Consider the following 24,523-nt stretch of genomic DNA (forward strand, 5'->3'; position numbering starts at 1 on the left):
GTACTGTGAAGTTATCATTCCCTGAAATTCTGCTCTCTAAAAGTTAGAATTGCTCTTTTAGGGGATAGGCAAATGTGTTTTTGCTTATTCTGAATACGACTTGTTATATTACCTATATTAGGATTGTATTTATAGGTTGTACATGTGACCATTTTCATATTCAACTGAAACACGTGTTTATTGCCAGTCTCATCAGGGATTTAGGCTTATAACTTGGGTAAGAATTCAGGCTCCAGAGGCAAGTTCTCTAGATTTGAATCTTGGCTCTCCTCCTCCCTTACCCTGGCAACTTCTGGCAAATTACTTGACCTTTACAAATCCCTATTTCTTTCTCTTTTTCTTCATCAGTAAATGAGGATAATAATATTACCTGAGGAGGAAATAAAATAACACATGTAAGATGCTTTGCCTATAATTTTTCATGCAGAGCAAATTTTAGCTATTATTTCAATAGAAGATTAAGCAACAGGGAATTTTACCATATTTCCAGGCTTAGAACACTTTATGTATAAGCTATCTCAGGATACATTTTATTTGTCTTTATTGCAGTCATTTTAGACCAAATTCTTTTTTTTTAAAAATTTTTTATTGTTATGTTAATCACCATACATTACATCATTAGTTTTTGATGTAGTGTTCCATGATTCATTGTTTGTGCATAACACCCAGTGCTCCATGCAGAATGTGCCCTCTTTAATACCCATCACCAGGCTAACCCATCCTCCCACCCCCCTCCCCTCTAGAACCCTCAGTTTGTTTTTCAGAGACCATCATCTCTCATGGTTAGTCTCCCCCTCCTATTTCCCCCCCTTCATTCTTCCCCTCCTGCTATCTTCTTCTTTTTTTTTTTCTTAACATATATTGCATTATTTGTTTCAGAGGTACAGATCTGTGATTCAACAGTCTTGCACAATTCACAGAGCTCACCATAGCACATACCCTCTCCAATGTCTATCACCCAGCGACCCCATCCCTCCCACCCCACCCCCCACTCCAGCAACCCTCAGTTTGTTTCCTGAGATTAAGAATTCCTCATATCAGTGAGTAGACCAAATTCTTAATTCATGGTGTTAACCTCAAAACTAAATTTTACCAATGAGTTCCTGAAAAATAGTCTTCACAGTATCTCTCTCTCTCTCTCTCTCTCTCTCTCTACCTCTCTCTCTCTCTATATATATATGTGTGTGTGTGTATATATATATAAATCTATCTATATATAAAAATCTTAAGTCTCTCTCTCTCTATATATATATATGTATATCTACATCTCTCTCTCTCCATATATATATATCTCAAGTCAACTTCACAGCATTCTTTTTTTTTTTTAAGATTTGTTTATTTATTAGAGAGCGAGTGAGCATGGGAGCAGGGGCAGGAGGGGCAGAGGGAGAGGGAGATAGAGAATCCCAAGCAGACTCCCCGCTGAGCAGGGAGCCTGACGTGGGGCTTAATCCCAGGACCCTGAGATCATGACCTGAGCTGAAATCAAGATTCGGACTCTCAACTGACTGAGCCACCCAGATGCCCCTCAACTTCACAGCATCCTTGACTTTTCAGCTTACAGTTTAATTTATAGTTTAGTGTACAAGATAATCAAATGTATAGATATTTTAAAATGGAGCAGATCTTTCATTTACAAATTTTTCCAAAATGTGTTACATATTTAATTCTAATTGACTTGAAGAAAAATACAAATCAGGCTAATAAGTCTGCAAATCATTTTGACTGCAAGCAGAAGAAACTTTAAGGGAAAAACTTATTTACTTTAATTGTTTTATAGAAAACACGTAGAGGATTCTGCATTAAAACTAACAAAAACAATGCTTCGTTTGGGCCTCCAATTACATAGGATGTGCTATGAGATCTTAAAGGATTCTTTGGTAGGCATATTTTCAAAGATAGAGCATTCTAAGGAGGTAGTTGCATAAGTTAACTGCTGTGTAATTTTGTGAGATGCTTAATCTTAATGAAAATAATAATTTACACAGTGCAAGCCAGGGAGAAAGATTAGAACCCCAGTGCTTTGCTATGTGTTAGGGGTATCAGTTAATCACCACTCAGGATGAATATTACCATAAATCCAAAAAGCCTTAAAAATGGTTTGCTGCCAAGGTGCAACATTGTCTAGGTGGTGTTTTGGGGAATATAGGGAGCTTAGTCTCTGTGAATGCTGCACATAAATCCTGCAAGAGCTGTTTGCTCCAAAGGCACTTCCATATTTCCTGGGTATGCTCCTCTTTGTGCTTGTTCAAACTGGGGGATGAGGCTGCCTTTTTCTCTGGAGGCATTGTTGCTCTCTGGAGCCCCCATCACTACTGAAGTGTAGACATCAAACACAGTCTCACCTGCTAAATGGGACCATAATTCATTCATTACAGGGGCTCCTGGCAGCAGCTGCCACTAAATCCTGGCCTGGATTTAGAATACACAGTATTAAATATAATATAGGCTTAGTAAAGATAAATTTTCAGAGATAAAATCGATGTGCTAATGACAGATTAGATTTTTTTTAAAAGGATAAAAGGAATTTTAAAATGCACTACATAAGAAAGCTCCTTTAGGAGCAGCAATGAAGTAGGAGAGTATCTCTGAAATTATGTGTGTGCTACGAGCCTTTGCACTAACATCCACTTTTGTTAGGAACATTGAAATAACTAAGACAATCACTAGTTTCCATTATTACACCTGAAATTATGATCTCAAAGATATTAAATTTTACCTATCAAATTCATGGTATACCATAGAAAGGAAAGAAAAAGGAGAGCCTTGTTTATTCATTCTGGCTTTGGGCACAGTCACAACCTAATCTGAAGACTAGTTTGAACATTTTTCATTCATGCAACAATATTGCCTGCTATGTGCTAGACATTATTCTAAGTGCTAGGAATACAAGAGTGAACAAAACAGACTCTTGTGCTCATAGAGCTTGTAGTCTGTGGAAAAAGCCAATGCGTGTGCTGTTTATTACGTGCATGTTACTGCTTTATTCCTTATATTAATCTGTGAGAAGGAAATTATTATCATCATCCTAAATTTGACAAATCAAGAAACTAACACACATGTCAATTTGTCCAAGGTGATGCAACTAGTAAGTAGCAAGTGTGAGATCTGAACCTTGTCTGGCTGGAGAGCCTGACAATTTCCACTAAGCTCTACCACAGTTGTACGCAGTTGGAGTTGGTGAAAACTATGTTCAAATTCTGACTCCACAATTCACTATAGGTGTAACTTTGCACAAATTGCTTAATTGTTTGAGTTTTCATTTTCTTGTCTCTGCAGTTCCGGAAATGGAAAGAAGATAGATTTTATAACATACTAAAAGCTTTACACTTGGTGCATGGTAAGGGGTAACTTAGGAGACATTTATTGTTTGTGTTTAAACATAACAGCTACTGGAAAGTAAAGCCAGAAGGAAGAAGAGGTGATTCCGTCCCCCTACCCCCCACCCTGCAAGGTCTGGTTCTAAATCAGAAGAAATGTGAGTGTCCCAGTGAAAGCTGGTTACTTTTGTGGAGGGAAGTGTTGTGGCCACGGGGAGAGCAATTCGGCTGGCTCAGACCCTGACCGTCTGATCATGGTACTTACTTGTCCTCTCTCACTTATTCTGTAAAATGGGATACTAGGGGTCATAGTTGGTGATGGAGAGGGCAGGTCAATAAATGGCAGTTATTGCTATAATATTTCCCCCATTGTCTCAGGCTTTCTGATTCCTCTAAGTGATCCTTTCTCTGCACCAAGAGCAGGAAGCCAGGATGGGTTCACTGACAGTCAACTTATAGAACCCAAATCTACTTCAAAGGCCAGTTCATTCCTGAGTCAAATATATTGAGCTAAGAGAACGCATGCAGCCCACTCCCACAATCAATAAAAAACATGACATCATTCATTATTAACCAAAAAGCCTTAATAATCCAGAATCATCATGTAAGAATCACCTGAAACCTGTCCCTCACTCATAACTTGTGATTTTGTGAATCATTTATGGTGACTGTCATCTTCATTCATTCATGCCTTAATCAGGAGTTGGCAAGTGATGATCTATAGGCCAAAGGTACCTTACTGCCTGTTTGTGTAAATAAAGTTTGATTGGCACACACTCATCCATTCAAGTATGATTGTGCTACAACAGCAGAGTAGAGTAGCTGTGACAGGGACCATATGGTCTGCAATGCCTAAAATATTTACTATCTGGCCCTTACAGTAAATAGTTGTCAAACTGTGCCTTAGAGAATTTTACATTTTATTTATTTAAGGGGTGATTTATTATGGAGACTCAACATCCAAGACTGGGACCTAAGAAGAAAATATTATCACCTAGTTTTTCCTTCCAAAGAGAAATATGTCACTAAACTAATAACAAGCATTTGAACCACTATTAGGTCAACATTTGGTTTCCTTAACACCTCCTTAAATTCCTCACAGTCTTAGATGGTGTTGAAGACATAGTAAGCTGGTTATAATTTTTTTATCGATTTCACTAGACATAGCTAAAATGTTCAATTTTATTACTGTACAAGGTGTTTAGAGTTGCCAAGACAGTTCATATAGCTAGAGACGGAAATAAAGTGACAGGAATGAAGATTTATTTCTGGGGTCCTTTCTTGCGAGGGAATTTTTGCAGATGGGAAAATGAGGGTCCTTGAGGTTGTCACATGGAGAACATCCATATAGCTAGGCAGAGGTAGAGACAGGGCTTGGACCAAGATCTCTGTACTGTGATATCCGTTCTTTCTCTGCATCAAGGGGGAGGATACTGAAGGCATTACAAAATAATAATAATAATAATAATAATGTATCAATATTGTTCATCATTTATGACAAATATACCATGTTAGTGTATAATGTTAATACTGGGGAAAACTAGATGCAGGTTTATTTTTTAAAATTTATTTATTTATTTTAGAGAGAGAGAGGGAGAGAGTACGTACAAAAGTGGGGGAGGGGCAGAGGGAGAGAGAGAGAGAGAAGCATACTCCCTGCTGAGTGTGGAGCCAAAGCTGGGGTCAATCCCAGGACCCAGAGATCATGACCTGAGCCGAAACCAAGAGTCCGATGCTTAACCAACTGTGCCACTGAAGTACCCTAGATGCAGGGTTGATAAGAACTCTCTGTACTATCCTCATAATTTTTCTTTAAACCAAAAAGTATTCTCTCTCTCTTTTTTTTTTTTTTTGAGAAAGAGAGCATGAGCAAGGGAAAGGACAGGGGGGAGAGAGAGAGAGAGAATCTCAAGCAGACTCCTTATTGAGCACAGAGCCCAACATGGGGCTCGATCTCATGACCTTGTGGTCATGACCTGAGCCAAAGTCAAGAGTTGGACGCTCACCTGATTGAGCCACCCAGGTGCCCCTAAACTGAAAGTATTCTAAAATAAACTATTTAAAAACAAAGATGAAGAAAAGAGAAGAATAAAGTTAGAACATTTGAAGGGAAAGGAGTCCAAAGGACAGTGAGGGGATCGCCTTGGTGAATAGGAGAGGTCTGAAAGACAGAAGCATGGGTGCAAGGGCTTAATAACCAGTAGTGAGAAAGAAGACCTGCAGGGGGAGCTTGCAAAGAGAAGCTGCCGGCTACAAGGGATTTGAGTTGGGAAGGTTTCTAAAGCCCTGTTAGGGACTGAAGGGAGAAAGGGAAACAGCGCTGCTGATATGGTCAGGCCACGCAGCACCAGACCAGCATATGGAAGCAAATCAGGAACAGGTAGTGAGTACATTCATTCCAAAGGGAGGAAGATGAACCCAAGTTCACAGACCTTTTCTAATTCACTGTATGGAAAAGCTGATTATTAATGGGAGACCTGACATGTCAATAGTACCACAGGGTCTTGTCAGCTGCTCTATACACCATGTTTAATTCTGAATGTAATGATTTCAATGACAGCTCTGGGGAAGAATTTTCTATGATTGAGTTGTGAGTGAGGAAGTTGTGACAGAGTAGTATTTCATTTCGCTAAATAGCCCTTCTCACCCCCAGGAGGTAGCATGTATAAGAGACCACGATCAGGCTGCACTCCAGAACACCCATCCATCAACATCCATGACTAAATCTGGATGAGAACCTCAGCCTTACACAGGTGATCACCATGCACACAGTTGCTGAAAGTGTGGAATGCCCAGATAATTATTCCACCCCCCCAAATTGTGTGACTTTTGTGTTAAAAAATCTGAGCAAGAAAAATAGAAGCAGAAAATATAATATCTCAGAAAGGATCCTTATTGTTTTTAATAACATAGTCTTTGAAATTGGAGTACCAACCATGAAAAAAATATAATTACTGATTGCATTCTTTCACACTTATCTAAAATTGGTGCCATCTTCCCAACTGATCTAGAAATTAACACATGCTCTTAGTTTAAGGGCTTGTTTTCATTTGTAAATTAGTTTTGAGGCCACAGAAAGACCATTTGTAAGGCAAAATTCACTTGGACCGTATGCCTACATTCGAACACCCCTGTGTCTTCTTTAACCTCACTCTCTCCTTACACATACATGGGTGAATACAGAGAGACTCACCAACCTTAACACTCCCATCCTGGAACCAGGAGGAAGTGGGTGAACATATTTAGTTCCTTAAGATTTTATTTTTTACTAACATGGGCTCGTCGAGCCTGAGCTTTTTACATGGCTTCATCATATCTGTGTCGTTCACATGATAGACAAGAGAAATCCACCTCCAGCTCATACTCTGCCCTATGTGTCCTTGGGGAAAATTAGCTCTCAACTATTCATTGCACAGACCAGAGAACCCTCTTCATGCAAAGTGCTGCCTAGGTAAAACTCTACAGAGGAACATGTTGCATTTTAAAAATTCATTTTTTAGTAAGTTGATGGACTGGAATATATTTATATTGAAAACACAATGTCCAAAAAAAGGAAGAAGGAAACACAATGTCCCATGTGCTAATTAGGTTCCCAGATAGTCCATAAAGGCCACTAATCAGCATATAGTATGGTCAGTATGGTTGAATATTGTTGCTAATAGAATTATTCTGACTTCACTTTGCTCATACCTAGAAACCGGAAGAACATACTCAGCAAGGAGGAGGAGTAGGTACCTGTAACTGCAGAAGACATGCCTGCCAGTCACTTTCTCTTGGTGCTCTGAAATGAAGAAGCTTATACCTCAGGACACCCCTATTTCCCTCATCTCTTGGGCATGTCATCTGTAAGTCAAGTGACCATAGTTGTGCTCCATCTATGCTAGACTTAGTAACAGTAAGTAGTAAGACACTTCTTAATTAATCACCTGAAAAGTCCAAACAAAACTGTTCCTTCTTATTCACTTACATATCTATTTTTCTTATTAAACTGAAATAAAGATATTATCTTACTTGTCTTTATAGTCCCATAGAATATCACAATGCCATGCACCAAATAGGCGCAAAATAAATTTCAGTAGGATCGAATTGTGCTTTTTGCAGATGTCAAGTCCCATTAAGAAAATCACAGAGACTTTAGAAGCTCTGGCATGAGATGCTTGTAGCAAGCCAGTTGTCAATTCCAAGCATCCTTCACAAGAAATGAAAATTTCTAGTTCGAAACCTTTTCCTTCAAAGGGGTGTTTTCCATTCACATATAAATATGTTTTAAGCTAAACTCTGACTTCACCTAACTGCAGACTTTCTTTAATAGTGAATTCTTAGAAGAGGATCATCTCTAGGGAACTCATGAATATATCATGTCTCCAGCTGGGAAGGTAAATTTCATGATGTTAATTCATTTTTCCATTTGATTCATTTGTTTTTCCCATGACACAACTTTCATGCTCAAAATAATCAATCTATTTCCAAATGGGCCCTGGAAGTGTTGCTGTGGCAACATGGTGCATGTGTATGACCTGGAAGTAGGAGTATGCAGCCTTGCAGGGAAGCAAACCTGGTTTTAACAGCCTTGGGATGGAACGGGAGTGCACGGGAACCAGGATGCAATAAGTCCCTGCATAACTTTTAGAAACATCAGGTTACCAACTGTAAAAATGAAACAACACCATCAAAAAAGAAACAATCAAAAGAAAGGCACAGGAATCTTGGATGGTAACAACTAAGAGGAGAGAAACGCAAATGTTCAAAAGCAAATCATTTCATTGAGGACTTCAGGAATTTGCCCTATTTCGTATCTTGCCAGTGGGGGAGTTTATACACATATTTTCGATATTTCCTGAGGGAAGAAAGCTTCCTGGCAATGTTTCTTCTGTGGCTCCAGCAAACTGGGGAAGGAAAGGGAAGCTTCTTGAGGACAGAGACTGAGTTGTGTTTAATGTTGCGTACCCAGTGGTGTGCAAGATGCTTGGAACATACTAGGTGCTCAATAAATATTTGGTAAATTGAAGATAGATATACTCTTTTTTTTTTTAAATGTTTTATTTATTTATTCGTGAGAGTCAGAGAGAGAGAGAGAGAGAGAGAGAGAGAGGCAGAGGCAGAGGGAGAAGCAGGCTCCCCGTGGAGCAAGGAGCCCGATGCGGGACTCGATCCCAGGACCCTGGGATCATGACCTGAGCCGAAGGCAGACGCTTAACCATCTGAGCCACCCAGGCGCCCCAAGATAGATATACTCTTTAAGGAGTCTTTTTTACTTTAATTTTATGTCACTTTTCTTTCAGTCTTTCCTACATCTTTTAAAATCTTTTTCGGAGTAAGGTGAAACTTTGTGAAATAACCAGCACTGTGCTAGGCTCTTTGAGTGACTCAAAAAAAATAAATAAAGCTAACTCTTGGTGCAGACCATCAGCATTAAGAAGTACACACCTTCGATGGCCAAGCAAGGCAATAATCTGTACATGAGGAGACCAGAGCCTGGCCAACAACATAGACAAGGGGAAAAGGACATGAGGGAAAAAATCAGAGATAACCTCAAGGGCATTGAGATATAAGAATTTCCTCATCTATGAAATAAGACTATAGAGCTCCTGCAACAAAATTGACACTCATTGTAAACGTGCCTACAGTATGCCAGGTTGTAGCTGGGTTATTAGCCATGAGAACAGGGTGTCTCAGGGTTTCTGAAACATAATCGTCACAGCTGTTTGGTGCACTGGAAACCCAGAGGAGGAAGAGGTTAAAGGTGCTCTGGAAGTGAGAGAGGATCCCTCAGAGAAGGTGGCTTTGGGATATAATTTTAAAGATGGACAAGATGGGAAGGAACCTTCCCAGCAGAGAGAATAAGGAAAATGTGGGGCATAAGGGAACGACAAAACCCCTGTGGCAGTAGAAGCAGTTGTCTTGGGCAGGGTAAGAGCCAAGGGGATATTTGATGTTGTGCAAAGACATTAGGCTGTGTCCTAGGAGGGGCTGGAGATGGGACAGGAGCCATTGAGAAGCTTTAAGTGGCTTCATGAGATTTGCACTTTAGAAAGATCACTTTGGTGGCAGGATTGGAGAATGGTTCAGAAGGGACAAGCATGGAAGAAAACCAGGCAGAGGGCTGCTGAAGTACTTAGGTGAGACATGACAGTGTCCTCAGATTGAAAATGACTGGCTCTGGATAATGACCTAAGAGGGAGGATAAGTGGACAGTTTAGAGTAGAAGCAATAGAGGCTTAGTCAGGTGTGAGATGCTGGTTCTGGGTGAGAGGGGTAAAACCAAGCTAACCCTAGGTTTTGTTCATTCTTCACCCACGAGCTTTTGAGTGCTTACTAGATGCCAGGTGCTGTTCTAGTTGTTAGGTACACAGCCACAAGTAAGACATCACCCCCTTGAGCCCTAAGAGTCATGACTCAGTTGCAAGCCTTTTTGAGCATGCTGCTCTCTAAGGGGTCTGCTCCAAAAATCAGGTCTGGTGTGGTTAACCGCCATGCAGATTTACTCAATAAAGCTAGTTTTCTGGAAGTTCCCTGAACCACATGTATGTGTTGCCTAGAAGACAGAATATTTTTAGTTTTTAAGAAAAAAATCATGAACATAAAATCTCTATGATTTAGGTGAAGTTGGTTATAGAACATAACACTACACTATAGATTTGTTCATACTGCTAAACCAATTTCTAAGGAATAGGACGAACAGAAGTCAGAGAATTTGGATTTGAGTTCTAGGTTGTCCACTTGGGAAAACCAACTACTGTTTGTGCTTATTGTGCCTGTTGACCACCTGGTTGTTCTCAGACCCAATGCTCGTATCTCTGAGAAACCTCATCCTCGTTCTACATAAAACCCTATTCCCAGGTTCCTTTGCCCTCTGGCTTCTAGGTAGGTTTGACCCATGAGAGGCTTTGGAGGCAGATGGGGTACATGTCAGGGTCTGTCTTCCCTTCTCTCTCTGCTTCTGGAGACACTGAATCTCTTCCAAGGCTCTCGGCTCCCACTGGGAACTGGTCTGTCCGTGCCTGGCTCCAACTCTCAGGGATTACTTCTGGGTTCTGGTAAGATCTCCTCCTCCACCATGTGCCTCCAGCTCCAGTTTTGGTAGCAATTTTCTGCTGCTACTAATTCCTGAGTTGCCTCACTGTGGCTTCTTAGTTGTTCTCTCAGCAGTGTAACCAATTCCTTTGACTACACTTCCATTGCTTATACAACCTAGAGAAGTTTCTGTTGCACCTTCTGGACCCTGACCCTGCAGCGTGTCAGATAGTACTAATACTCTGTATCAGCTCTAACAGTTACGTCCATGTAATATCTGGAAAAACTGGGGCTCAGAGAACTTAAGTGATTGGCTATCAATTGCAGAACAATGACTTGAACCCAGGTCTGTTTGGTCTAGCACTCATGCCTGAGAAGGCTAATCAGCTTCTCAGTCTGTTTTCCATCTGTAAACTGGCCTTACAAAGGATGAGATTTAAATCATAATGTGTGTGAAGGGCATGGCATGAGCTGAACATATTATTATAATTCTCATTATTATATGGTGTCTGAGGGTCACAACAGCAAATAAAGCTCATTAAACCTATTTTATTTTTATTTCTGAGCATGACCACATGGGTAGTGAAGACGCTGGCTGCTGATGTGGTATGGTTCAGAGATTTATTCAATGGACATTTACCAAGCACCATTTAAATGCCAGGCACTCCTCTAGGTACTGAGAATACAGTGACGTCAACACAGATAGGTTCATGGGGCATACAGTTTAGTGGGGACAAACAGACAATAAACAAATAAATATGTACATGTCAATGGAAGTAAATGCCATGAAAAAGTAAATAAAGGAGCTTCAGGGTACAGAGAATAATGGGGTTAGGGTGCTGATTTGGAGAGAGTGACTAGGTAGGACTCTCTGGTAAGGCAACATTTGAGCAGAGATGCAAAAGAAGAGAAGAAATGAGCCATACAAACATCTTTGCAATGAGTGCAAAGGTCCTGAGGAAGATGATACTTAGTATGCTTGAGGAGGCTGCTGTGCCTTGGAGCAGTGGGAACATTGGAGAGAGCTGTAGGAGATGAGGTAAGAGAGAGTCAGGACATCAAGTAGGGCTTTGTAGGCTGTTGTCAGGACTCTGGAATTTATTCTGACGGAAAGAAGAAATCACTAGAAAAGACACATCATCTGCCTTAAGTTATTCTTAAAAATCACGTTGGCTGCTGTGTGAAGACTAAAGGAGAGCAAAAGATGACTAGGAAGACCTCTTGGCATCTCAGAATATTCCCACTTTGCTTTTTGATAATGAAAATCCTTCCAATGGAGGACAAATTAGAGATAATGCTAAAATGTTTATATCCCTGGGAAGTTTGCTTAAATTCATTACTCTGTGATATGAAACCTGATTACCATAACTTTCCTTAAAGCTGGTTTCACAGCTGGAAGACAAGTGGACATTAAACATAGGGAAACTTGCTCATGGAAGATGGTACAAAAAATGCGGCCATTTGAAGTACAAAGTTTGTCTACGTCACAGTTGTTTCTAGAGCAAGCTCTAGTCCTTCCCTAGCATGAGTTTAAATGAGGGTCTATTGTTTTATCAATTCATTGAGGTTTAAATCCTCCAGATTCCAGGAATGTCAAGGAGAGAGCTAGGATGTTGATGTCAGAATGACTAGTTTATTGTACTTTGATGGATTTCATGATTATAAACCAAACTTCATGTCAGTTTTTTGCTCCTTTCACTCCAACACTTTCAATGGACAGAGGATAATTCCACCTTTCCTTGGGCTTCTTCCACACTCAAGCTGGGCTCTGGTAACTCAAGGCAGGTTTGGAGAGGGCCGGAAAACACACTTTGGATTAAAAGTGGGGATCACTGACTGGATGTATGACAGCAGCTTTAGTGCCTACCTCCTTCATGTTCTCAATCAGCCTCAGGAAGCGTGCCATAAGAAATTCCCTCCTACAAGAACTGAATTTCCCCAGCAAATGGTAATTGTATGGAGCCAAACCTCCATTTGTTTGAGTTGTATCCATCATGTAAGCAGACTGAGGCTTGTGGGTCTTATGAGAAAGACTCATTTAGTTAAAATAAGAGCAACTGGCTTAAAAAACAGTGTCATTAGCCAACAAGGGTAGGATCAAAAGTTTAGCTGAATATCTTCCAAGCAAAGCAGACCTCTGATGAAATTGTCACTAAAACATTCAATTCTTATTAATAATTTAATGGCAATGCTGATGGGAACAGGGACAAATCATTGGTAATCTAACAAAAATATTTGTCTGTCTTTGGAATGCAAATATATGAATGCAATTCATAATAGCAAGTGCTAAATGAGTTTGCATTGCCAGAAATTAAACCAATTGCCGATAGAGCAAAAATCAGCATAGAAATATTCTAGGCAATGAGATGCAGTCCATTTGGTATTAGTCTGCGGGTGGATATCAACAATACATACTCAATAAACATTTATGTAAACAGATATTTATAAATTGCTGACTATGAGCAAAGTAATATCACTTTACCTGGAAGTGACAAAGGTAGTATGAGATGTATATGATATACTTCCTGCACTCAGTGAGTTTATAATCAAACATCAAGTTTAGACTGTAATTCAAGTCAGAAGTCTAATGCCACATGAGGGTAACAGATCTAGAGCAGTGCACGTATTTCATGGAGCACTGGGTGTTATACACAAACAATGAATCATGGAACACTACATCAAAAATTAATGATGTACTTTATGGTGACTAACATAACATAATAAAAAATTATTTAAAAAATAAAAAAAGTTAAAAGTTGAAGAAAATAGAGCAGTGGATCGATGGTGGAGTCAGGAACCACTTTATTAAAGACATAAAAACAAAAAATAGAACTTGAGGGATGGGCAAAAAGAATGACATGCTCGTTGCATTTTATTAGCTCATATGTACATTTAGGTGTGGATGTTCATTTGCTTATTTAGATGTTCATAGTTGCATCATGAGCTAATCACTGCTTACATTTAAAAGCATCATAAAAAGAACTGTACTGAAGCCTGATTTTCATGGCAATGACATAACCAACTACATAAGTGACCATGAAGAAGACCTTGTTTAAACACAAGGATGTAAAAGAACCATATACTGGGTTGGACCAATGGAGCCCTGCCTAGAGATGCGGGTGGAAAAAGGCAATTGTTCTTCCTCACATCTCCCCAAGGCACAAGATATTCCAATCTTCTCCCATTTCTTCTGGCAACTTGTTGCCCACTGATTTGCCTAAAATTTTTAAAATAAAAGTAACTTTCAAGTATCTCTTTATTTGTGGACTAAAGGTGTACAAGTTCGCCCTCCATGAATGACACCCAAGTCCTGTCCTTTGGAAAAAGGCACAATGAGGGAATTTTGTTGAAAAACTCTGTCACTACTCCTGAACTCCAAAGTTTAACACCAAACTCAGGGCATATGCTCTGAAGTTTCAAACTGCTGAGTGGCCGAAGATCACTTTGGGACTTCCTCTGGGCCTGCCCCCGCAGTAGCTCCTGGTGACCAAACATCTCCACGCTATACCCAATAAAACAGCCATTTGACTACTCATTCTAAAGGAACTGGTCTCAGCTAACAGTAAGTAGCAAGAGTCTAATAAATCCACTTTTCCTAAAATTTTAATATATGATAAGACTAATTATACTTCTTTTTTTTTTTTAAGATTTTATTTATTTATTTGACTAAGAGAGACAGTGAGAGAGGGAACACAAGCAGGGGGAGTGAGAGAGGGAGAAGCAGGCTTCCCGACGAGCAGGGAGCCCAATGCAGGGCTTGATCCCTGGACCCCGGGACCATGACCTGAGCCGAAGGCAGACGCCTAATGACTGAGCCACCCAGGCGCCCCTAATTATACTCTCTTTTACCTCCAAATTCACTTTTTATGGAAATAATTCCCTAACGTGTTAAATAAATTGTCATAGTTAAATTCCATTCATGGCACACAATTTGGAGAGAGGGATCGGTTCCTGTATTCACCTCCCATTCAGTGGATGTTGTATCCTTCCAAGACCTTTCCAGACCCCAGGCCTGGCATCTGAATTTCACTGATTCCTCCCTGAGGGAAGAGACTAGGTATAAGGAGCTTGGTTAAAGTATCATAACAACTTGATCAGTCAATATCACTATGCCTAATGTCAAAATAATACATTTGTATTGTTTTAGGCCACTAAGATTATAATCATTTATTACAGCAGCAATAGAAAGCTAACACAAACACAAAACACACAGTTGTCATGTTTTGAAGATTCATGAAGTATCAGTTTGAGTGATATTATTATCTGTCCTATGCCTATACTCACTCAAGTCTCTTTGGGTATAAATTAAGAGAAAATTAGGATGAGAAATGTTATGAAGGTCATGGGTCAGGGGTCATCATAGATATATCATGGAAGAAAAACAATAAGTGAGATAAACCTAGATTCAGTTAGGAAATACTGACAGGAGGTAAAATAGTAGTGAGCACACATAGGACCCAGATCATGATTTCTAAATATTACTTTCTATTAAAAGGAAGCAGGGCTCCTCAGAGAAATGGTTGATTTCAGGGCTGGGGTAGGGAAAATACAAGAATGAGCCTGAAACATCTTGTTGCACCAGAAAATAAGGAAGGAAGGATACTGAAGCCAGTTGGAGGAGCTTCCAACTGGCAAAATCTAGGATAATTTGAACATCAAATTAATTAATGATAGTAACAGATTTAAGTAACCCATTTAATTAAAAGAAGAAATCATGAATTCATATGGACATCAATTAATCATTCTATCACTAAAAATTTTGATGATGAATGGAAAAAATTCATAGTCTCAAGGTACTTTCTTTTAAAGTACTTATTAACTACAAAGGGAACAAAAAAGAACTTTGTAGTAGGGAACCCTGACAGACACCACTGTGTTGGGTTCTGAGATGTGCTGCCCAGAGTTGCTGGGAGTGATGCCAGAAAATGGTCCTGGGCAGGTCAGCTCTTTGGGAACTGCCTAAGCTGAAGAAAACTGCCTCTGAAGACCTGTTCCAGCTCCATAACTCCCCATGAGATCAGCTGTTGCCTTTGTTAGGACTGCTCACAGCTCATCCTCTCCCTCTGCCCAAGTATTCCCAAGAGCACTCTGTATTCAACTTCTTTCATACTAATTTCAAAGTCTACTTCCTGTGGAACCCAACTGCTATACAATGAATGCTGGTATCCCCATCCCCCAAACTCTTATGTTGAAATCTAACCCTCAATAAGATGGTATTTGGAAGGGGCCCTTGGGGAGGTGACTAGTCCATGAGGATGGAGCCCTCATGAATGGGAATAGTGCACCTATAAAAGAGATCCTAGAGAGCTCCCTTACCCTTTCCACCATGTCTGGACACAGCAAGAAGACAGCTAGCTGTCTATGAACCAGGAAGTAGGTTCTCATCAAACACTAAATCTGTTGGCACCTGGATTTTGGACTTTTCAGTCCTCCAGCATGGCAAGAAATAAATGTCCATTGTTTATAAGCCACCCAGTCTATGGCATTTGTAAAGCAGCCCGAACAGACTAAAACACCAACGTATGACACTGCCTTCATTAACTGATCAAAGTTAATATCATCAGGAATGGGATCTGTAAAAAATTATGTGCAACCAGATAGGATTCACTGAGAAGAACACAAACCACTTTTGTGTATTACTGCCAGAGATACATACCAGATTGTAATCATGAGGAAACATTAGAGAAACCCAGATTGAGAGGCATTCTACAAAATTAACTGCCTTTACATGCTTCATAGGTGTCAAGTAATGAAAGTCAAGGAAAGACCAAGAAAGTGTTTCAAATTGAAAGAACATGACATGACAACAAAATGCAACATGTGATTCTGCACCAGACCCTCTTGCTATAAAGGACATTATTGGGACAATTGGTGACACTCAAATGGGGTCTGAATTATTAGATGATCATAACTTCACAATGTTAACTTCCTGATTCTGATGGTTATATAGGAGAATGTCTTTGCTCATGGGACATCAGATGGACAACAACTCTCTAATGGTTCTGAAAAAAAAAGTGTTTTGTACTATTCTCGTAAATTTTCTGTACAGTGTAGTTTATTCCAAATTAAAAAAAAAAAATGGGTGGCTCATTTGGTTAACCATCTGACTTCTTGATCTCACGGTCATGGAATTGAGCCCAGCAGAGTCTGCTTCTCCTTTTCCCTCTGCCCCTTCCCCTACTCATGCACATGCTCTCTCTCTCTCTCAAATAAAGTCTTAAAAAAAAAAAAGACTTTTGCAACAACAGAACAACATGTATACCCACTGTTTGTATAATTTTCCATGTTCTTCCTTTTTTTTTTTTTTTTTAATACCATCAATGACGTAGGTCTTCCAGTTTCCTAAGGAGAGGAATACTTGTGGAGCTTTCTTGCTTTGGAACACCAATATCAATTCTCCAAAAGTATGTGCTGAAGGGATACCCTCCTGGTTGCCCTGCACTGAGCAATGGCCTATCTTTAACAACAGGCAAAATACAGCCTTTCCCCTCAAGAAGCATCAGCTCTAGGAGAATACAGAACTGAGTGATGAGGAGCAAAATGTCAATGAAGGGCTCAGACTGTTGCATAATAATGTAAAGAGAGTCCAAGTTTGAAGAAATCAATACAGGAGTGGTTACTTAGTAAATCGGTGAAATAGGGATAATGGAGCACCCAGAAGGCCTGCTTTACGGTGTCATATAAATCTAGGGGAAATAAAGCAGAGAGCAAAAAGAGACTTCTTTCTAACTTCTGAAGATGATTACCTTATAGTTGTGCCCTAAATAATCAGGACTGTGATTTTTTTTCTTGAAATTTTATCTCGGTGGTTATAAACACAAGTACTGTCTTTATGAATCATCTTTATTTTTAAAATTTGGCTAACACTCCACTCAAGTGTCTTTGACATGTTTAAAGCAATTTGTTTCACAAATATGAAAGTTAGAAAAAAATGAAATGACGGAAATGAAGTGTAATGGAGACAGTGTGTCATTTTCTATCACTTAGAAATATGTTGCACAAATAAAAAAGTTGTTTGATGGAAAATGCCAAACTAGCTGTCTCCACTACTTCATGTCCATCATTTTAGTCACCGAACCTTTGTTTTTGTCTCCTTCTGTGGAATTAATTGCCTCAAATACTAAGGGCTCCTGTCTGCCCTGTACACTAATTTTCCGGTGAACTTACAGCATATATGTCAACCCATCTTTGAGATGCTGGACATCAAACATGGCTTCTCTCTTTGGGAGCCAGTTAGGGGATGGAGAAGGAAAGACATATTGCCTTTGTATTTTCCCAGTCAAGGAAACAGGACTTCAAATAGCATTCATTCTTATAAGTCCAAATGGAAAGCATAACACCTTTAATGGAGGAGTTGATAGCATTGTGCTGACAGCTGCTTTCCAAAAAAAATTTCCTGCACATGTGTTTCTCTCTGGGCCAATACAACAGCACACAGGGTTGCACACACTTCATTAGCTGCTGGATGGCAAGAAGGGTCAGGACCCAAGGATTCTCATTCTATGGGGTCTGTCTCAGTCTGCTGGGGCTGTAACAAAATGCCATAGACTACCTGGCTTAAACATCAGACATTCATTTCTCACAGTTCTGGAGGCTGGAAAGTCCAAGATCAAGACACAGGCAGATTTGGTTCCTGGTGAGAACCCTCCTCTTGCAAATGGCAGCTGTGTCCTTCCTTGGTGGTTGGGAGACATAGCTCCTGATCACTCTTCTTCTTAAAAGGATACAAATCCCATCATGGGGCCCCACCCTCATGACCTCATCTAATCCTAATTATCTCCCAAAGACCTCAGCAACAAAGACCATCCCATTGGGGATTAGGGCTTCAATATAGGAATTTGGTGGATGGATGAAGGAACACAAACATTCAGCCAATAGCAATGTCTCATCTCTCTTCTCTATCCCCTCTCCCTTATTAAGGGCCTTTGGGCTATCCTGCCAGGACTATACCTTAACCAAGTTTCTCATACCTGGTCTCTTCCCTCAAGGAGGAATCAGTAGAATTCAGATTATGAATATTGGCTGGTCCTAGCATTTCTGACCTGATGCTGAAGCTGGGATCTGGAAAGATCTTGGAAGGATACAGGGTTCACTGAATGGGAAGCAAAGATAGGAACCCATCCCCATCTCCAAATTGTGTGCAATGAACGGAATTCAATGATGGCAATTTATTCATTTAAAATGTTAGGGAATTGGGGTGCCTGGGTGGCTCAGTCCTTAAGCGTCTGCCTTCAGCTCAGGTCATGATCCCAGAGTCCTGGGATTGAGCCCCACATCATGTTCCCTGCTCAGCAGGAAGCCTGCTTCTCCCTCTCCCACTCCCACTGCTTGTATTCCCTCTCTCGCTGTCTCTCTCTCTGTCAAATAAATAAATAAAATCTTTAAAAAATAAATAAAATGTTAGGGAATTATTTCCATGAAAAATAAATATGGAGGTGAGAGGAAGTATGAGTAGTCTTACTGGATATTTGAATTTTAGCAAGAATGGATTTATTAGAATCTTGCCATTAGCTGTTAGCTGGGACCCAGTTCCTTTAGAATGAGTTGCAAAAAGCTAATTTCATGGGGTGCAGTGGGGAGATGTTTGGTGACCAGATGCCGTCAGGGAAGGCAAGTGTAAATGAAGTGCCAGTGTAAGGATTTCTGAGCTGCCCAATGCGCAGTACAAAATTCTTGATACATTTGCAAGACCACTACCTCAGTTTCCTCACATGCAAAATGCAGATTATAATTGTAACTACCTCCTATAGCTAGACCACACGCACAGAGAATGATCACAGACCTGACCTGGGATTCCACACTGGTTGAACCACACTCATGGACTTTGGCCCATTTATTCCCCTATTTGTTCCAAGTCTCTGTAATACTCTCCCTGTCTGGTCCTAGTACTCTCCCAGGTGATCTGATTAAACATCCAGAGAACTCAAGGCTGCCACCACCACCCAGAACCCTGAGGGGTTATAGAGGACTGTGGCAATACCTTGCACAGTTCCAAAAGAGATCTGGAGAGAGGTTTAGCTCTCTGGGGGGCAAAAGTGGCTGTCTTCCCCCTCAGGCCCCTGAGTAGCTCAGGTCTCTTTGCTCCTGCAGTGAGGAGGTGCAAAGGAGCCCACACTATACCTCAGATAACTTGCTGAGGCCTGTTTCCAGATCTGTGCCTGTTTGCCCATTTCCTGTTGCTGGGTCTCCTTTCCTTTGTTCTGCCTCATCTTGAATGGATGTCCCTGCTTGACCTCACCCATGCTGGAGGAACTCACCATCCCAAGTCTGCATTTCCAAAGCCAGATCAACATGGCACCACACCCAACCCAATGCTCTTGGCTTGTCATGTCTTCCCTATCCGAAATGGTTTTTCTGTACTCTGTTTGGACACTTATTCCAATTTTTTAACATCACAAGATTGTTCTCTTTTCCTCTCTACATCCCTCTAGATTTCTAGTAGCTTCCTATTGCCTCAGCTCTGATTTGGCAATCATATATCCAAGGTTTGCCAAGAATAGCCCCAGATTATGCCTACTTTCTTAGCATCTCCTCTATTTAGTCACTCCTTCCCTCTCAAAAGTGTCTTGGCTTGGAGGATGCATGATAGGGTCACCCTAGCTGTGATCCACTGAGTTCTATCAGGCCCTGGGTTGACCTTGTGCAAGAATGTATTTGAACACTTTATTGCTCATGGGTAGTTTCCAGACCTATAAAACAGTTAGTTGGGTAAAGTGATGGCTATGATACTTTCCAGTGCCCAAATATTTATGATTCTGTGATTCTATGAAAAGCACCAAGCTTTGGACTGCTTCATATTTAGCAATGAGCAGGTACACAGAGTAAAACATTTAGAGAGGCATGCTTTTCAGAGCAGCCAATCCTAACTGCTTGGTGGGCAGTATTCCTGGACTCTCGTCCTCCTCCTTCAGCTCCTTGTTTCTGCCTTGAATACAAGCTCAGCCCTCCATCTCTTTCATTCCATACACTTTCAACTTATGGTACCCTATTCTCCTGTATCTCTTCATACCTGACTCCTGATGCTTTTCATCTTTTTCTCAATATTTATTGTTGGAACATCTTGTTTCCTCAGGACATTGCTCTCCGCAGAGTGTCAGCTAGTTATTCTGCAGAGTCAATTTGTGCAAATTTACAAAGGGGTCAGTTGGATAGTATTAGCCATCCTTACAGACACTTTTCATTTTTCTAGGGGATATTATGCATTAATTTGAAGGAGTAACCACAATGGAAGAATTCGTCATGCTGTTGGTGGAACACCTTTCATGGCTCATCATATAGGCAGCTACCTCTACCTGACTATAGATCTGGCAGGTGGTAATCATATGTTGGTGAACATAATGTATGAATAAATGAATGAGACTGAAAATCTATTTTTACTATAATCCATTTTATTATCATTCTACACATTCCTCCTTGGAAGCCTTTATTTTTAAAGTATATTTGGCTTCCCAGTTCGAAGTGTGAGAATTTGATCATCTTTAGATTATCAGGAAAACATGGATTGTAGATATCACTCTCCCCCGCCCCTCCCACAGGCATATTGGGTGAGTAAAATAAAGGGATGTGTATATCATTCAAGTCTCTCTTGAGACTTCATGTGCACAGAGACCTACACCATTTATTGAGCCCCTTTTAAACTGCTCTTGAAAGCTAATGGTGACTTAATTGCATTCGATCATGTTAATGAGATTCTGACCTTTGACAAAAGATAGTTTTTCAGGGCTCGTGTTGTAATCTGACATGATGAAGTGGATTGCTTAGGGGCGATAATGATTCTGCTGTGTGGAGAATCCAGATGTCACGGCTCACCTCTACAAACCCAGCAGAAGACCCAACAGAAGAGCTCTGAATTCTAGTTAGTGCAAACATTCACTAAGCAAACAATAACTGGAGGCTGACTCCATAAGGTAAGAACATCCCTAATGGACTTGTCAGGATGGGTCTCCATACCACAGCAAGCTCCATGAAACTCCAGGAGCTTCAAGAACCAGTGGTGCCCAAACCAAATATAGCTGTGAGATCTGATTCAGTCCAGGATTCCTTTTTTCATTACAAATATGTGTACATCAGCAGAAAATACACTCTTAGGCTTCCACGAATGCCTTCCTCCCACCCTGGAGTGTACATACTTCCTGTCCCTCTTCTGATACTCCCAGTTCCTCAACATCCATCTCAAGACTTACTTGCCTTGTCCCAAGACCTCACACTTTACTTCTAGCCTGGGTCCCTCCTGTCTGCCTGCCTCTGTCACACATTTCTCGTAGGGAAATTGATTTTATACTATCTGGTTGTATTTATTAATTGTGGAATTCTTCTCACCCCAACCATAGTAAGCTCTTTAAGGACAGGGATGGTGTCTTAAATCCCCCATGGCATCTCACACAGACACAGTGGCGGTTTCTGCATCAGAAATTCACTGAACTAGTCATGAGATGAGATATTATAAAGACACTTAAACAGAGAAAGGAAATAGGGAAACGAAAGAAGCCACAAGACCCCCTGAAGAACCTCCAACAGTGCAGCAAAGGAACCTCTAGGTGGCTAAGCTACACTTTAGGCAGAGATAGGCCAGTGCATTCAGAGCATCCAACCTGGCTTCCTGGAGGCTCTCACACAAATTGCTATACTCACCTCCTAAGGATAACTCTTACTACTCCCCTAACGGGTAAATACCAAAACATCCACCCATAGGACTATGTGTATGTGTGTACAAGAGAGAGAACAAGAGTGAGAGCAAGAGAAAAACATAGAGAGACAGAGATGGAGAGTAAGAGAAATGACAAGAAAGGATAGAAAACATCAGAAGGCTGAGATACTGAGAAGAAATAAAAGGTGAAAAGGATAGCAACAGAGAGGTGCAGCTATTTATAGCTTGCCTGTGGTCCTCTAACACCTGTCTGGCTCTGGTTGCTGTTATAGCAATGCTTTATGAAGGTTATACTGCCTTAAGGAATACTGTAAGGATTTAGTTTTCCTATATAGTTGCAATATTCAAAATAAGCCTGGTAATTGGGTCATCTTATTAGCAAGCAACTATCCCTAAGGAGTTCCAAGAGCTTTCCAGTCAGTCCCTCGTCAGTCCATGTAACACACTCACAGAGTAATGAGATGGCATGGATTATGAATAATTAGTCCATTTTTATCCATTCTTCAGTGGGTTTTCATTCCAGTTGGACACTGTCTCTCTTTTCACGGATTGGAGACTTAAGAGCAAGGTATTACGGTGGACACATTAATTTTCATTAAATGTTTTCCCCCTCCTTTTTTAACTTCACATACTGCAAGAATGTCTTAGAATTTATATGGAAAAGCCAGGCAATGCCCATGCTGAATAATCCCTGAGTTCAGACCATAGGTTTCTGGTCGTGTACAGTTTCAATTATGTGGGTGCTAATTAGTCAAGGTTATGAATTCACACAGGTGAAAGAGGTCAATGTAAGGTACAGCATGAAGACAGAAAGAGAGGGCAGTGAGGGCAATAGCAAATTAGGGGAATAAAAAAGAGGGAGAAAGAGGAGGAGGAAGTCAGGCATCTATGCAGGATTCTCATTCCAACCTCCACAGTCTTTTATGAGTGCACCACACAGCATACTTGATGTTATAAAACACACTGGCAACTCTATTACCCTCAAGATCCGAGGCTTCACTTAGAAACCCCAGCTCTGCAGGATGGGATGTGGGTCACAAGGCAGGGCCGAGGGGACTCCCCGCAGGTCTCTCGCACTAGAATTTGGATGTCGATTCCTCCTACTTTGAGACTAAACAGCTTCTGTCACTTCAGCTAGAACTGTAGGCAAATAATTCCTGGCAGAACTTGGCCTATGGGTTGTCAGGGTTCCTATTTGATTAATTAAGCTGTCAGCATGGATGTTGTAAACACTGGATATTTTTGTTTGGAGGTTCAATGGTCATTATCTTTGCTTTGCTAGCAGGAGAGAAAAGAGAGAGCAATGGCCTCCTATTTGCCTTTTTGACAGCACTTTCTTACTTAGTAATAATCCTTCATCAGAGAACCTCACTCAGTGCCACTGGTCCTGACTACAAAGTCTTTGAGGGCTCACCTTGCCATCTTTTCTCTCACTGCCCTTTCTTCAGACCCAGGGTGGAGGTGGGGCATTACCAGGGGAATATATAATAGTGGGACAATTGGTCCCATAGAAAGCTGAAGAGTCACTCATATCTAGAGTCAGGCTAAGCCAGTGCTTCAGCAAGTCTCCATTTACAGGTAGACCATCAAGGAGCTTAGAGGAGAATAAATGGATTAATCTACCAAAAAGTGTAATGAGGATTAATTTTACTATTTGATTACAAACTTCGCAATGTGTCTGGCTTCTTTTAAAGATTTTTTTTTATTTATTTATTTATTTATTTATTTATTTATTTATTTATTTTAGAGCAAAAGAGAAAGAGAGAGAAAGAAAGAGCATGAGTGGGGGGTTGGGAGGACAGAGGGAGAGGGAGAGAGAGAATCTAAAGCAGACTCCAAGCCCAGAGTGGAGTCCAACGTGGGGCTGGATCTCACGACCCTGAGATCATGATCTGGGTGGAAATCAAGAGTCAGATGCTTAACTGACTGAGCCACCTGGGCGCACCTGGCCTTCTGTTGTAGGGCCAAAGTGGACAGACCACTGGGCTAAGATTCTGATCGTCTAAGAGGAAGCTGGGAACAGGGGGTTTCCCCTTCCCTGCACAACCCTGGGTCAGTCACTCAATCCCTATGCACTCCGGTTTCCAGATTTTCAGTGAGGCTTATTCCTACCCTCCCTGCTTCCCAGCGTTGTTTTTGAGAATAAGAAAGTAAGAAGGTGCTTTCCTATACATTATCTCCTTTAATCCATAAATAGCTGTTAGAAGTAAATATTTTCAGGTGAGGAAATGTAACTGGGGGGATCTGTGATTCTGTTGTTGCTTTGAGTGGTGGAACGGGGACTCTCACTGGGTCTGCCTGACTCCAAACCCTCCCCAACCACTGTATTGCTTCCTGGACCCTTTATCAGAGGAGCTGTCATCCCTGAAATGTCTATACACCCAGAAAAGGGTCAGTCACTGTGGCATAAACCTTTTCTTCAGACCATAGTGCATTACTTTAATATAGGTGAGTCTTATTTGACCATGTAAAAAAAAAAAAACCCAAAAAACAAACAAGCCACAATTGCACTACTTTTTGTTTTAAAGGTAAATTGTTTTTA

At 40.7% G+C, this 24,523-nt stretch overlaps 1 protein-coding gene across 1 annotated transcript in view; it reads right to left on the bottom strand.

The window, feature by feature from the left end:
- The window catches only part of F13A1 (coagulation factor XIII A chain), a 163,111-nt gene that overhangs the window by 114,652 nt on the left and 23,936 nt on the right, over window positions 1–24,523 (bottom strand). The window lies entirely within an intron of this gene.

This window comes from Phoca vitulina, unplaced genomic scaffold (genome assembly GCF_004348235.1).
Source record: "Phoca vitulina isolate PV1807 unplaced genomic scaffold, GSC_HSeal_1.0 scaffold31, whole genome shotgun sequence".
NCBI classification, from domain to species: domain Eukaryota; kingdom Metazoa; phylum Chordata; class Mammalia; order Carnivora; family Phocidae; genus Phoca; species Phoca vitulina.